This window comes from Suricata suricatta, chromosome 2, assembly GCF_006229205.1.
Source record: "Suricata suricatta isolate VVHF042 chromosome 2, meerkat_22Aug2017_6uvM2_HiC, whole genome shotgun sequence".
Taxonomy (NCBI): Eukaryota; Metazoa; Chordata; class Mammalia; order Carnivora; family Herpestidae; genus Suricata; species Suricata suricatta.
The window spans coordinates 42,498,929-42,512,028 of record NC_043701.1 but is presented as its reverse complement, the minus strand read 5'-3'; positions in this window follow the sequence as shown (position 1 = coordinate 42,512,028).

Genomic DNA, 13,100 nt, shown 5'->3' with positions numbered 1-13,100 from the left:
TATTTTTAGGCATTTATTACAGCACCACCCTGCTCCTCCGTACCAAAATCTGTACTAGTTTTCCAAAGTTGCAATAACAAGCTACCACAGACCCAGTGGTATAAAATAACAGAAAGGTATTCTCTCACAGATCTGGAAGCCTGAAGTCTGAAATCCAAGTCCTCAGCAGGACCAGCTTCCTGTCAAGGCTCTTGGAGTGAATCCTTCCTTGCCTATTCCAGCTTCTGGTGGCTGCAAGCATTTCTTGGCTGGTGGTAGCATCCCTTCAGTCCCTGACTCTGTCTTCACAGGAGTCTTCCCATGATCCTCTCCACTCTGTGTCTATGTGTCTTCTCCTTTTCTGTGTCTTATGAGGACATCTGTCATTGGCTTTAGGGCCCACCCTAATCCAGGTGATTTCTCTCAAGATCCTTACCTTAATTGCATCTGTAAAGATGCTTATTCCACATAAGCATTGAGATTCTGGGTGGATATCTTTTGGGGGATACAATCCAGCCTATATTACCAAGGTAGCTGCCATCCAGGTCAAGAAATAGAATGTCCTCATGTCCCCTGCCAGTCTCTACCCCTCTCTCCGTAGCTAATTATTATCTCTCCTCAGAGGAGAGGTTATTTTTAACCTATAGAAAAATTATATAAATAGAATCATACACTGTTATCCTTTTTTAAAAGTTTTTATTTATTTTTGAGAGAGAGAGAGAGAGACAGAGAGAGAGAGAGAGAGAGACAGAGAGACAGAGAGAAGAGTAAGAGCAGGGCAGAAGCAGAGAGAGGGAGGCAGCGAATCCAAAGCAGGGTCCAGGCTCTGAGCTGTTAACATAGAGCCCGATGTGGGGCTCAAACTCACGAACCGTGAGATCATGACCTGAGTCAAAGTCAGACACTAACCAAATGAGCCACCTAGGTGCCCCCACTGTGTTGTTTTTTTAACATTTGGTGTCTTTTATTCCATGTCGTATTTATGAAATACACGATATAGAGTATCTTGTTCATTTTCATTGATATGTAGTATATTTCATCATGTGTCACATACTTTATTCATCCATTCTACTGTTGATGTACGTTTATGTTGTTTCCAGTTTGGAGTTATTATGAATAATGCTGTTTTGAAAATTCTTACACATGTTATTTGGTGGTGCACGTGTAAGCATTTTTGAGAGTGTATACTTAGGAGTGAAATTGCTGGATCATAGGGTGTGTATGCTCAGATTTAAGAGTTACTGCCAGTTTCCTAAAGTGGTTGTGTTATTTTGCACTCCCACTGGGATGTGTTTGAAAATTCCAGTTGCTTTACATTTTCACCTTCACTTATTATTGTCAGTCTTTTTTATTTTATCCAATCTGCTCAAAATGTAGCAATATCTCATTGTGGTTTTAGTTTACATTTCCCTGGAGACTATTGAGAGTGAATCCTTTTTCATGTGTTTTTCTATTATAAATAGAAAAATAGAAGAATTAAAGTTGTGTTGAGAAATTGTTCTCTTGTCATTAGCATTTTAGCTGAACCATTCAGGAGTGCTTACGTTCAGATGATACCTCAAAAACAAGCTGGTGAGGGGCGCTTGAGTGGCTCAGTTGGTTAAGCATTTTGGCTTAGGCTCAGGTCATGATATCACAGTTCGTGGGTTCAAGCCCTGCGTTGGGCTCTGTGCTGACAGCTCAGAGCCTGGAGCCTGCTTCAGATTCTGTGCCTCCCTCTCTCTCTGGCCCTCCCCTGCTTGCACTGTCTCTCTCTGCCTCTCAAAAAAGAAATAAAAAAAACATTAAATAAAAACCAAGCAGGTGAGGGGAAGGCTCACTTTAGTCTGGGAGATAAGTCACTTTTTCTTCTTTGCAAGTTTGCCAATTTTCTTCTCTTTTCCAGTTGGGAGAAAGTAATCTAGGTAATAATATGGGACTTTTTAAAAACATGTTAGTGACAAAATTCTCCTGAAAAATTATTTTTTAGATGTTTATTTATTTATTTTAAGAGAGAAGTAGCATGAGTAGGGGAAGAGCAGAGAGAGAGGGAGAGAGAATCCCAAACAGGCTCCACTCTGCCAGTGCAGAGCCCAACACAGGGCTCAGTTCCACAAACCGTGAGATCATGACCTGAGCAGAAATCAAGAGTCGGAAGCTCAACCAACTGGGCCACCCAGGTGCCTCTCTCCTGAAAAATTGTTGAAGTTTTCAAAGGTCTTCCCTTCCTCCCTAATGCCCATCCTACTTCTACAAGAAGGGGTCTTCAGCATCACAGAAGCCTAAGGGAGGCATGGTTACCTCATTTAGTCGCTGCCTATTTGGGGCTGTCTGTTCTTCTTTACCACTGCTCATTTCCCCAGGCTCCTGGCAGGAACAGAGAGCTGCACCTTTTCTGCATCAGACTGCAATGAATTATATCAGTGGCAAAGAATTTGCTTGTTAAAGAAGACAGGTGTGGCTCTGGATGACCTAAATCTGGGAAAGACAGTGAGAATGTTGGGTGACAGCTTTGGAACAGGCAGTGATGATGGCCAGTTCTTAGTTCATGTTGACTCTGTGCGGGGCACTGTGCAGAGCACTTCACAGACCTGACCTGGGTGTTCCCTACCACAGCCCAGTGAAGGTAATGATAGGAAATAAGACAATAGTTCCCAATTCTTCTCTCTCTTCTGGCTATACAATTATACATCCATCCTTCCCCTTACCATGTGACTTTGCAGTATTGGTGTAGGCAGAGTGTGAGCCCCCACCCCTTTGATGTTTGCTTTGGCCACGAGACTTGCTCTGGCCAATGGGATGTTAGCAGACCTCAAAGGAACAGTTTCTATGACTCTGGGGAATTTGGCTTGGTTTCTTTCACTACTGTGATCTGTATTTGAAGAGCAAGCCCCAAATAGTCTCTTCCCCTTTAGGCTAGGTACCAGTTTGGACTTCAGGTACAGCAGATATGAATGCAACTGGAAGCCTGAGTCCAATCCTGGTTGCTGGAATCACAGCCAATCTGTGGACCCGTGACTGTAAAAATAAATGTGTTGCTGCAAGCCATTGAAATTTGGAGAATGTTTGTTATTATTCAACAGAAACGGACTAAGAGAGCAATACTCTTTTTCCACCCATCTCCTCAATGAGTAAATTTAGGTTTAGAGAACTTAAAACAATACCCCCAAATCACACACCTAATAAGAGAAGGAGCCAGGACTGGAGCCAGGACTGTCTGCTTTCTGAGCCCTTGCCTCTTCACCACTACAAGGTATCTCCTTTCAAACTTGCAACAGGCTGGGGCAATGGGCCAAACGCAATAGGATGGAATTTAACTGGAATGAATACAAGGTCCAACATGCCAGTTAAAACAACAACAACAAAAATAGCAGCAACTAGGATACAAGCAGACAATGAGCAAGGTGTCTTTGACTACAGAACTGGTGGTGTGGCTCCAAGACTTGAAGCGCACCGGGAAGGAAATGGTGGTTCAGCACTAGGGCCATGTTGGTGGAATATGCTGTCTGCGAGAGGGAAATTGACAATTCTTTCTACTCTGGCTGGTCAGAGGATATCTGGACTATTACATCCAGTTCCAGAAAACGTACTTTAAGAAGAATATTGACAAGCTTAACTATGCAGATGAGAGTGAACAAGAAGGAGCTCAAGTATTTAACTTGAAGAGAAGGCTTCGGAGGGGGGCAATATCTTGGGACATTGAAAGAACTAACGGAACAAGGAGGCAAAGTTAACATCACCTCTCACCTGGACCACTGCCCCTGCCTTCAGCACCCCATACCATTCACCATATGCAGCCACATGTGACCTTTATAAAACATGAATGTTTTTTACTCTGAATGACTTTGTCATGGTCCCATCTGCTTGTCTCCTCACCAGATACACTGAATGCACACACATGTACTACATACAGCACAGATACACACATATGCCTATATAACATTGTCTCTCACATACAATTTCTCCAGAACACAGAGTCTGGGGCAGAGCTTTGCTGGAGGTCTGGAACAAAGAGCCAGGTAGAAGAGAAGTAAGGTATGGAAAAAGGGAAGGGAATATGGGATGATGGCATGATTATGAGGCTAGCTACGGCTCCACAAAGAGATCCAGGTAGTGGCTGAATAAGCTGGGCGTCTCCAGACAGGCCATGTGGAACCAGCAGGGCTCTGACATTCCATAAGAAAAAGCAAAGTGAAAGAATGTGTTTGTTGATTCCTTCCCATCTCCTCTGGATGCATCTCCTGCAGAAATCAGACCCCAGTCCTAAGACATGGAGTTTCCTCTGATCCAAGAAGTGACGGGAGGGGGCAAAACCTCCATGGGGGCTAACTGGCAGGGCTAGGCCAACACAGGGACATTGCTAGAGCCTATGCTGGAGGCTGCCATGCATGTGGGGGGGGGGGGGACGCTTAGAAAGTGGCTGGTGCTAGGGGTGAGGCGACAGCTCCCATGGCTGTGTTATCCAAGGCTCCCCAAAAGTGAGCAGCCAGGGGTCTGGGAGAGGGTTGAAGCAGGAATTTGAATAGGTGCATATATTGTATCCAATACATGCATGCACACCCTCCCCATATCCTCCCCCCACCTTGAATTGTTCCTACTACTTTGTGAATAAAGACAAAATCCTTTGAATGGCCTACTAACTCTTGAACTTGCCTTATATTGAAGTCATGTGGACTATCTTTTGGTTCCTTGAGTGCATCATGATCCCTCCTGCCACAAAGAGCAAGCTGTTTTTTCTGGCATATCCTTGTTCCCTACCCACACTCAAGAGTTAACTCCTATTAAATAATTATTTAATGTTTATTTATTTTTGAAAGACAGAGAGAGAAAGAGAGAGAGAGAGAGCGAGCACAAGTGGGGGAGAGAGAGAAAGGGAGACACAGAATCCAAAGCAGGCTCCAGGCTCTGAGCTGTCAGCACAGATCTCGACGCAGGCTCAAACCTATGAACCATGAAATCATGACCTGAGCCAAAGTTGGACACTTAATGGGCTGAGCCACCCAGATGTCCCAAGAGTTAACTCCTATTTATCCTTCAACTCTCACAGAGAGCATTTCTAGCTACCCTCCCCCATGCTCCCTCCCTACAACCTTAGTGCCATGGAACTGTCCTTTCTCTTTCCTTCAGAGTACTTATCCCACACCCATCAGTCAAATTTGAGTAATGTCTGTCTCTTCATCTAGACTATAAGCTTCACAAGGACAGGGAATATGTCTCTTGTTTCAGGATTTCCCATTGCATCCTCTTTGTCCAAAGCACAACACCGCAACAGGTGCTCATTAAATACAGAAATGGTTTCCATATGAAAGAGAAACTGCAGGCCAGTTTGTCCACTATAATTATTGCAAAAGGGGTATGGGCTGCCTCTCAGGCAGGTTTCATTTTTCTGCTAGTGAAAAATTTCTGAGTTTGATTTATCAATCCGATCAGGGCTGGCCCAGACAACCTCTAAGGGTCAGCCCTGAGAATCTGTGCGTGAATGCTCCACGTATTCAAATCACACCTTGGAATAGAACTTATTTGGAGGCTCTGTGCCATTCTGCTTCCTGGCACGATCCTTTCCTCTTTGATTCTCTAGCCTGGAGCATTTCAGAAGCATTGTGATGCTTCCAGCTTGTAATTCAGCAGTCTTGACCTTGTTGATCTTCCTTGTAGGTCTCTCTGTTTCTGGTGGTTGGAATCTGTGATCCAAAGAATGGGGCTACATTTGTAACCAGTTCTGTTTATTCTGCCTCTTTCGGTACCTAAATTTGGAGAGGGTGGTGAGTGGGAAAGCTCACAGAATATCCGATTCAGTCAGGGTAGGATGCTGAATGGAGACAGGAAGGAAGCGAGCAGGAGGTGAGAGGCACAGAACAACCAACATGTCCTGGGGTAACAAAATCTAAGAGGTATCAGCAGCTTCTCAAAGGTTGGATCTCATGTGTCCCAAGGATGAGCACGCATAGAGTAGCATGATATACCTCCACTTGCATGTGTTGGCTCCAACCGGCCTAGCGTGTGCAAAATGTAAGACTCACCAAAGGCTGGCTGGTATAGCAGTGTATCTCTTTAAGAGTTTATTATTTTGCAAAGTTCTAATGTTCCTTGCCTATGGTTTGCCCTGGTGAATGCTTGTTAATGCCGTTTCATTGTTGCCTAGGGAAAAAGAACCCCAGTGACCCACCATAATAACCGCTTTAATGTGGGGCCTCTGCTTTGGGCCTGTGTAGTATCCTTTAACAAATGAGCAAAAGTGGCCAAAGTTATATTAGGCAATGCTGCCAGAGGTTTATGATAAAATCTCTAGTCACTGCCAGGGACAGTGTGAACCCTGTCAGTCTGAGGATTAACTTTTCTGTAGTAACAACTAAGACCGTTTTTTTTAGGCCTCACTGTATGCCAAGCACTGTGCAGGGGGGTGAGGGTGGGGGAGATGCTTTCATATCCATGAGTTAAATTAGTGTTCCCAATAACTCTCTGAGGTGGATATTATTATTCCCCCTTTACCAATGAGCAAATGGAGACTCAAACTGTTTAGATCACATACCCAAGGTGATGCTGGTGACAAACATTGGGGATGAGGGTCCATTCCAAACCCATCACCTGTCCTGTACCAGGCTCCTGCTACGGGAACTTGAGCATATAAAACCTGATGTCCTAAGGCTGATTACTTGTCACCTGTTGATCAACAGGACCTGAGGCTGTTTCCTACTTTACCTGAGATCATGTGAATAGAGTGAATCAGGGGTGGGAGCCCTGAAACTTTCAGGTGGGTATTCTCCACCTTTCCTTGGTGACATAGAGAAGGTGCTGACAAACGCTGAAATAAATTAGGAAATTGTGAACCAGTCATTTCTGTGTTTGTTCAGCTGTCTCTTGTCTAAAATTCCCATTCCAGTGCTGCACCAGGAGTTCTCCTTTGTCTGACAGATTCCAACATGAACTTGAAATCCTTTATATATTGCCCACTTCGCTTGTAGGGAGAAATGGAAAGTTACAATGAACTATGCGAACGATCTTATTCTCCTTGCTACAGTACATAAACAGTTAAGACCTGGAAAATGCAGTAAGTTAAAATGTGCATATGTAGATGAAAAAGTCTTATACAATTTTTAATACTGAACAACAGATTTGGCGATTAGTCGCCTGCTGGTCAAAATGAGAAGGGAAACTACATCAGTTATATAAGACTAATTCTTGTAAAGAAAAAACTATAGAAAACACAGTTTCTCAAGGGAGACAGAAATTTTCCTGGCACTTAAATCTGAAATACATTCTCTCGGAGATTAAGGATGACGCTGGCACTTGTAGTGACCATTGTCCCCATCACTCCCCTCCTCCCTTCTAAATTCAATAGTATTCTTGTGGTGTCTTCAATATTACAGAAAGACAAAATACCAAAGCACAGTATACTGGAAAGAATGACACGAAAGCACTAAAAAACTGTTGTCTCTTGGTACATATTTCTAGAGCTTCGATGAATCCAGGATTAAGAGCTAAAATTTAAAAATGAATAAAATGCATATGTTTTCATCCATCTTCTATAAATGGCATTTTTTTAAATCAATGAGCTTCAATCAAAAGTTGGGCAAAAAACAGTGTGACATTATGTGAGGATAAAAGTGGCCTCAGAATTTCTTCATGGGGTGGAGGCTTAGGAGGGGCAGTCTGGTTGACAGTGTGGGTGCTGGTAGAGTGACCAACTATTTCCAGTTTGCCCAGAACTTTCTCAGTTTGGGAGCTGAAAATCTCGCATCCCTAGACGCACCTTGGTCCCAGGCAAACCTGAACAACTAGCCACCCTCGTGCTAGGCCGGGAGTTTCAGAGCTGCTGTTACCCAGCAAGTGCCCTGCTCTTACTTGGATTGCGTGTTTATTTAGAACTGGCTTTGGGGATACTGATGGATGTGTGTGTTCTGCGTGGCCAAATCTGCATGCTTTTGCAGACTAATGATTGGGTGCTGGAATCAGATCCTTCTGTGAAAACTGAGAAACCTCAAGAAGACCAGTGACTCAACCTTGCCTCAGGATGGATGTAAAAAAGCTAGTGAAAACACACTCAGTGGGGTGGTTGGGGGCGGGAGGTTCTTCTCTGAAGTTCTTTACAAATTAGAGAGAACAGCCAAGTAGAGTGAAAAAGTCATGAGCTCTCAAGTTGGACTGACCCAAGTTAGTGTCATGGCTTTGCCATGGATCAGTTGTGGGATTTTGAGCTGTTCATTTAACCATTTGAGACTTAGTTTTCTCATCTGGAAAGTGGTCACAGGGACATTATGAAAATTAAGAGACCCTTGAAAGCCCTGGCATAGTGCCTAGTTCAATGTCTCTTTCCTCCTCCTTTTCTTCCTCTGTCTAGAATGAGGAGTTCTGGGGCGCCTGGATGGCTCAGCTGGTTAACCTTCCAACTTAGGCTCAGGTCATGATCTGATGGTTCATGAGTTCGAGCCCTGCATCAGGCTCTGTGTGGACAGCTCGTAGCCTGGAGCCTGCTTCAGATTCTGTCTGAATCTGTTCCTTTCTCTCTGCCCCTACTCTGCTTGCACTCTGTCTCTCTCTCTGTCTCAAAAATAAATAAACATTAAAAGGTAATAATAAAAAAAGAATGAGGAGTTCTGCTGTGCGTAGGAGAGCTGAACCCAAGTAGTAATTGCTCTTTAGATGAACCTAAGCAGTTAGAATATCCCCATGGCACTGAAATGATGAATGGACAGATGGACCTCTTAGAGGCCATCCCTCAATGTGGACTGTCTACTTGTAAGAGATATAATTTGCAAAGTACTTTTTAGATACAAAATATTAGTTGTCTTATCTAAACAAATTTGGATTCTAGTCTCTTGTTCAGCCAGTAAAATGTGTAGATATCCTTCCCTCTTCCTTTCCTTCTCTTTTCCTTCCTCCCTTCCTTCCTTCCTTTCCTTCCTTCTTTCCTTCCTTCCTTCTGCCTTCCTTCCTTCCTTCCCTTTTTCTCCCTTCCTTCCTCCCTTTTTTCTCTTCTCTTCTTTCCTTCCTTCCTTTCTCACCTTTTCTTTTTGACCAGAACTGCTTTTTCTCCACACTAGATATGTTTGCTTTTTTATGATGCTGATCATGTCTCCTGTCTTCGATGGTGCTTGATTTAGGAGCTGTGGGCTCTCAGGTTAGCTAGTTCCCTGTAGCAGGGTCGAGCCCCTCCTCTATGAAACGAAGGATGAAGCACATAGTTTATAAGTCTCCTTACAGCTCTAGCATCCTATGATATGAAGAACATTATTCCTTACTCAGCAAATAATTATTGAGCACTTAGTAAGTCAAATGTAGTAACTGAGGACATGGCAATAAACAAAACAAGAAAAGTCTCTGCTCTCATGGAACTTACACATTGGTCAGAGAGCAGACAATAAACAAAATATAAATGAATATATAACATACCAGAGGTAGTAACTGCTGGGAATTAAAGCAAAGTAGGGTAAAAGTCTAGGAGTGAAAGTGATGGGTGGCAGCAGGTGAGGTCTGATGATGCTCTCTGAGATGTAGTGATTGGGAAAGATCTTCCAGGAAGTTAACATATGAGCAGAAACCTGAATGATGTAAAGAACAAGCTGTGTAGGTAACTAGGGTAGAGTGTTCTGAGTGGAGGAAACAGTGAGAACAAAGGCCCTGGGGTTGGAGCATGTGTGCATTTTCAAGGAATATCAAGGAGGCGGGTGTGGCTCTGGATTGTGTGAAGCCAGGGGAGAGTAGCAAGAGACGATGTCAGGGAGGTGATTTGGTGTTGGACTGTGTAAGATAACAAGAGTAACACACAAAAGCTGGCCCAGAATCTGTGTCCAGCACAGGTCCTCATGTGAACCAGAGCAGAGGATCGAAGGCCATCTGGGACTCATCTAATTTCTAGGTGCTGGCTTCTCACAATCTCCCTTTACATGACACTGCGTCCTTTAACCTCAGCAGGATCATAAGGGGAACCATCTTCAGAGACCATCAGGCAAGTTAGGGAGTCAGAAGCCCTGAAGTGTGTTACTCCCAGTACTTGCTCCAAGTCCTTCCTTTTGTTCCCTCCCTGCCTGAAATGGTCCTCAGAGGTTTGGAATGTACACAGTGTATTTAGTAAGAAATTTAACACGTGGCATTCTCTGGCACATTAAAAATGGAATAGTGTGATGGAAAGCAAACTTTGGGCTAATGTAAACCTCAATTTTGTTAATACCCACCTGAAATTTCCCCTAATCGATTTGTCCCTCCCCGAAGCTGGATATGCACTGGGCCCAACCCTCTCAGCACTTTTTTCTGTTTTATAAGAGAAAAAAGTATCTGGAAAATCTGACTGAGCGCTCGCTGTGACAGGCTGAGAACCCCTAAACCTTTGTGTTTTCCATTCTCTATTGAGGCACAAAGGACTGTGGCTAAAGTCTCCTATATCCTGCTAAAGTGACATTATGTCCGACAGGGGGATGTGGAAAATGAAGCCCCTCTTTGTCAGAGCAACTATGAAGGTGTGAGTAGAATATTTCTCTCCATGGAATTGACTGCTTTTTTTTATATATATACTCCATGGATCTGATAGTGTCCAGGACGAGCTACTCTGGCCTCACTGTCCCTAACCATTCCATGTTCTTAGAATTCTCTGTGTTCAGGAAGAGGATGTGATAGCATATTTCTGAGTGGCTACAAGGTTCTAGAAACAATGCCAGGTACTGTTTACATAAATTATATCCTTTAGTCTTTACTAGACTGAAGTGGTGGATATGGCGATCTCCACTTTCCAGGTGAGGCAAGAGGCTCGGGTGAAGCCCCGAAAGTCATGGAGCTGGGGGGTGAGAGGAGCATTTCCTCCCATCGCCTCCCTGTTATCCTCTCGTCGTTATCAACCTTCACTCCAGGGAAGACTGGCATCTCGAGCCAATCCATCCTGCCTCCGAATGCCGGCTGGATGGGAGTGAGGCTTTTAGGAAGATGTGGTGAGGCAGAACTAGTGTTTTAGGTGATGGTATTTATTTATTTATTTTAAAATGAGTATTTATTTTTAAGAGACAGATAGAGAGAGCACGAGCAGAGGAGGGACACAGAGAGAGAGGGAAACAGAGGATCTGTAAGGGCGCTCAAACTCACAAACTGTGAGATCATGACCTGAGCCGAGGTAAGACACTTAACTGACTGAGCCACCTAGATGCCCCTAGATGATGGTCTTTAAGTAAAGCTAAGCCAAGCATGGTGCCACACAGAACCTGGACATTCCCAGCCCAAGCAGAGAGAGGGGTGTACAACCCTTCTGTCAGATTAGGGTCACCAAAGAGTGCGTGCTGCTTTCTCGCCTTGCAAGCCTGCTCCAGGAGTGGCAGGAACCCGGGGCATCTGCGTCCTTTGCTTCCCTCAGCCTCACTAAATCCCCACGCAGTTGTTCTTCACACAGAACAGTGGGAGCCCGAGACAGTCATGTGGTTGCTCTGGCTCAAACAGCGATGGAGGTGGTCTTTGATTTTGGTTTGCAAGCACCCAGAGGTTTCAAAAGCCAGCACTTTCTCCTCTTAGATTTCACCTGCATGGGGCCTTCTCTGGTTAAGTATGAGTTACATGAGCCTTCTGTTTTGGAGATCAGGTCCGCTGCATTGTTCTTTCTGGGCTCTTGGGCCCAGTTCACTGTGTTGGAACAGGAACTCCCCCCCCAGCTGCCTGCAGAGAGCTCAGCGGGTGCCATCGCGATGCTCCTGGCTCCGTCAGCGTATTCACTGACAAACAGGGAAACTGGATCCCTGCTGGACACAAATGTTACTCAGTTATGCACTTTGTCTCTCTGTAATCCCTCTGGTATTGACACATAGAACTCGGGACATGGGCGACGGTGACAGCTCCTGCAGACAGCATGTATTAGCATTGGCATTACCGTCCTTGGCCCTGACAGCCTGGGCACTAGTGAGAGGATTAAGTGATTAGTGTGTGTGTGTTACTACCATCTTTTTATTCCTTGTGACTTTTCAGTTTTGCTCACTTCATAAAGAGGTAAAGGGGGGCTCTGAGTAAAAACAGATGCATTTATACATTTGGGGGGGGGCCTGATGGGCAGCATGTGTCTAAGACATTTGGGCAATGTTGAAACATTATCAAATTCTCCATGCACAGAGCAAACTATCTTGCCTTTGCAATGAATATTGGTCTGAAGGGGGCTTCGGGGTATTTTGCATATATTTAGAAAATAAAGATCTGTTTGAATCTCTAACTTATTATATTCGATGGGTTGGAGTATGTAGGTTAGATAATCTTTAATGGACTTTGTTCCCTGGAAATTTAGTAAAAGGTAGATAGATCTCAGAGGATTGTGCCCCTGAAATGAGTTTAATATGATAGTTAAATATAGCTTTTTTTTTTTGCATTTATTTTGGATTTAACCAAATTCTCTGAAAAATTCTTCCACAAGAAGTAGGCCAAAAGAAGGTCAATCATATCTTTCAACATCATTTCTATGAGTGATTGCATTTTATACATTTACAGGGTCAAAAAGTTTATAATAGTAGTAATAAATTAGGGCCTTTGGTCTTTATCGTAGAGTGTGGTTCTTAGATTATCAAATACTGATCTCTTATATCCTATACAGTAAAACCTTAGATTGTGAGTAACTTTTCTGTGTGTTCCACAAGACGAGCAAACATTTCTATTAAATTTTAACCTGCTAGATGAGCAATGTCTCGCAGTACGAGTAGTACGGGACATCGAATGTCACATGATCACAATTTAGCTCATGGTTCTTGAAATTTGCTTTGATATATAAGTGCTCTGGATAGAAAGCATGTTTCTGGAATGAATTATTCTTGCAAACCAAGGTTTTACTGTTTTTTAATGTCTCTCCATTTATTCATTCATTCAGCAAACATTTTATTGAGCATCTACTATGTGGAAGTGGTTGAAATCTAGAACAATCTAAAATATTGTCTTTGCTCCTCAAAAACCCATTGACCATAGAACATAGTTATAGTTTATAACTAAGTGCCAAATGAGATATGGCAATATTAAGTAGTGTGTATTTGCTGTAGGGATGAGTCAGTAATGATGGAGAAGGTAGACAAGACTTTATAGAGGAAGGGAAATTAAGATGACCCTTGGAGGAGCAAAGCTATGCAGCAGAGAAGGGGGTGGCTCTTGGTGGGCTTTGAGAGGCAATTAGTAATTCACATTTGGGGTTCTTTTTT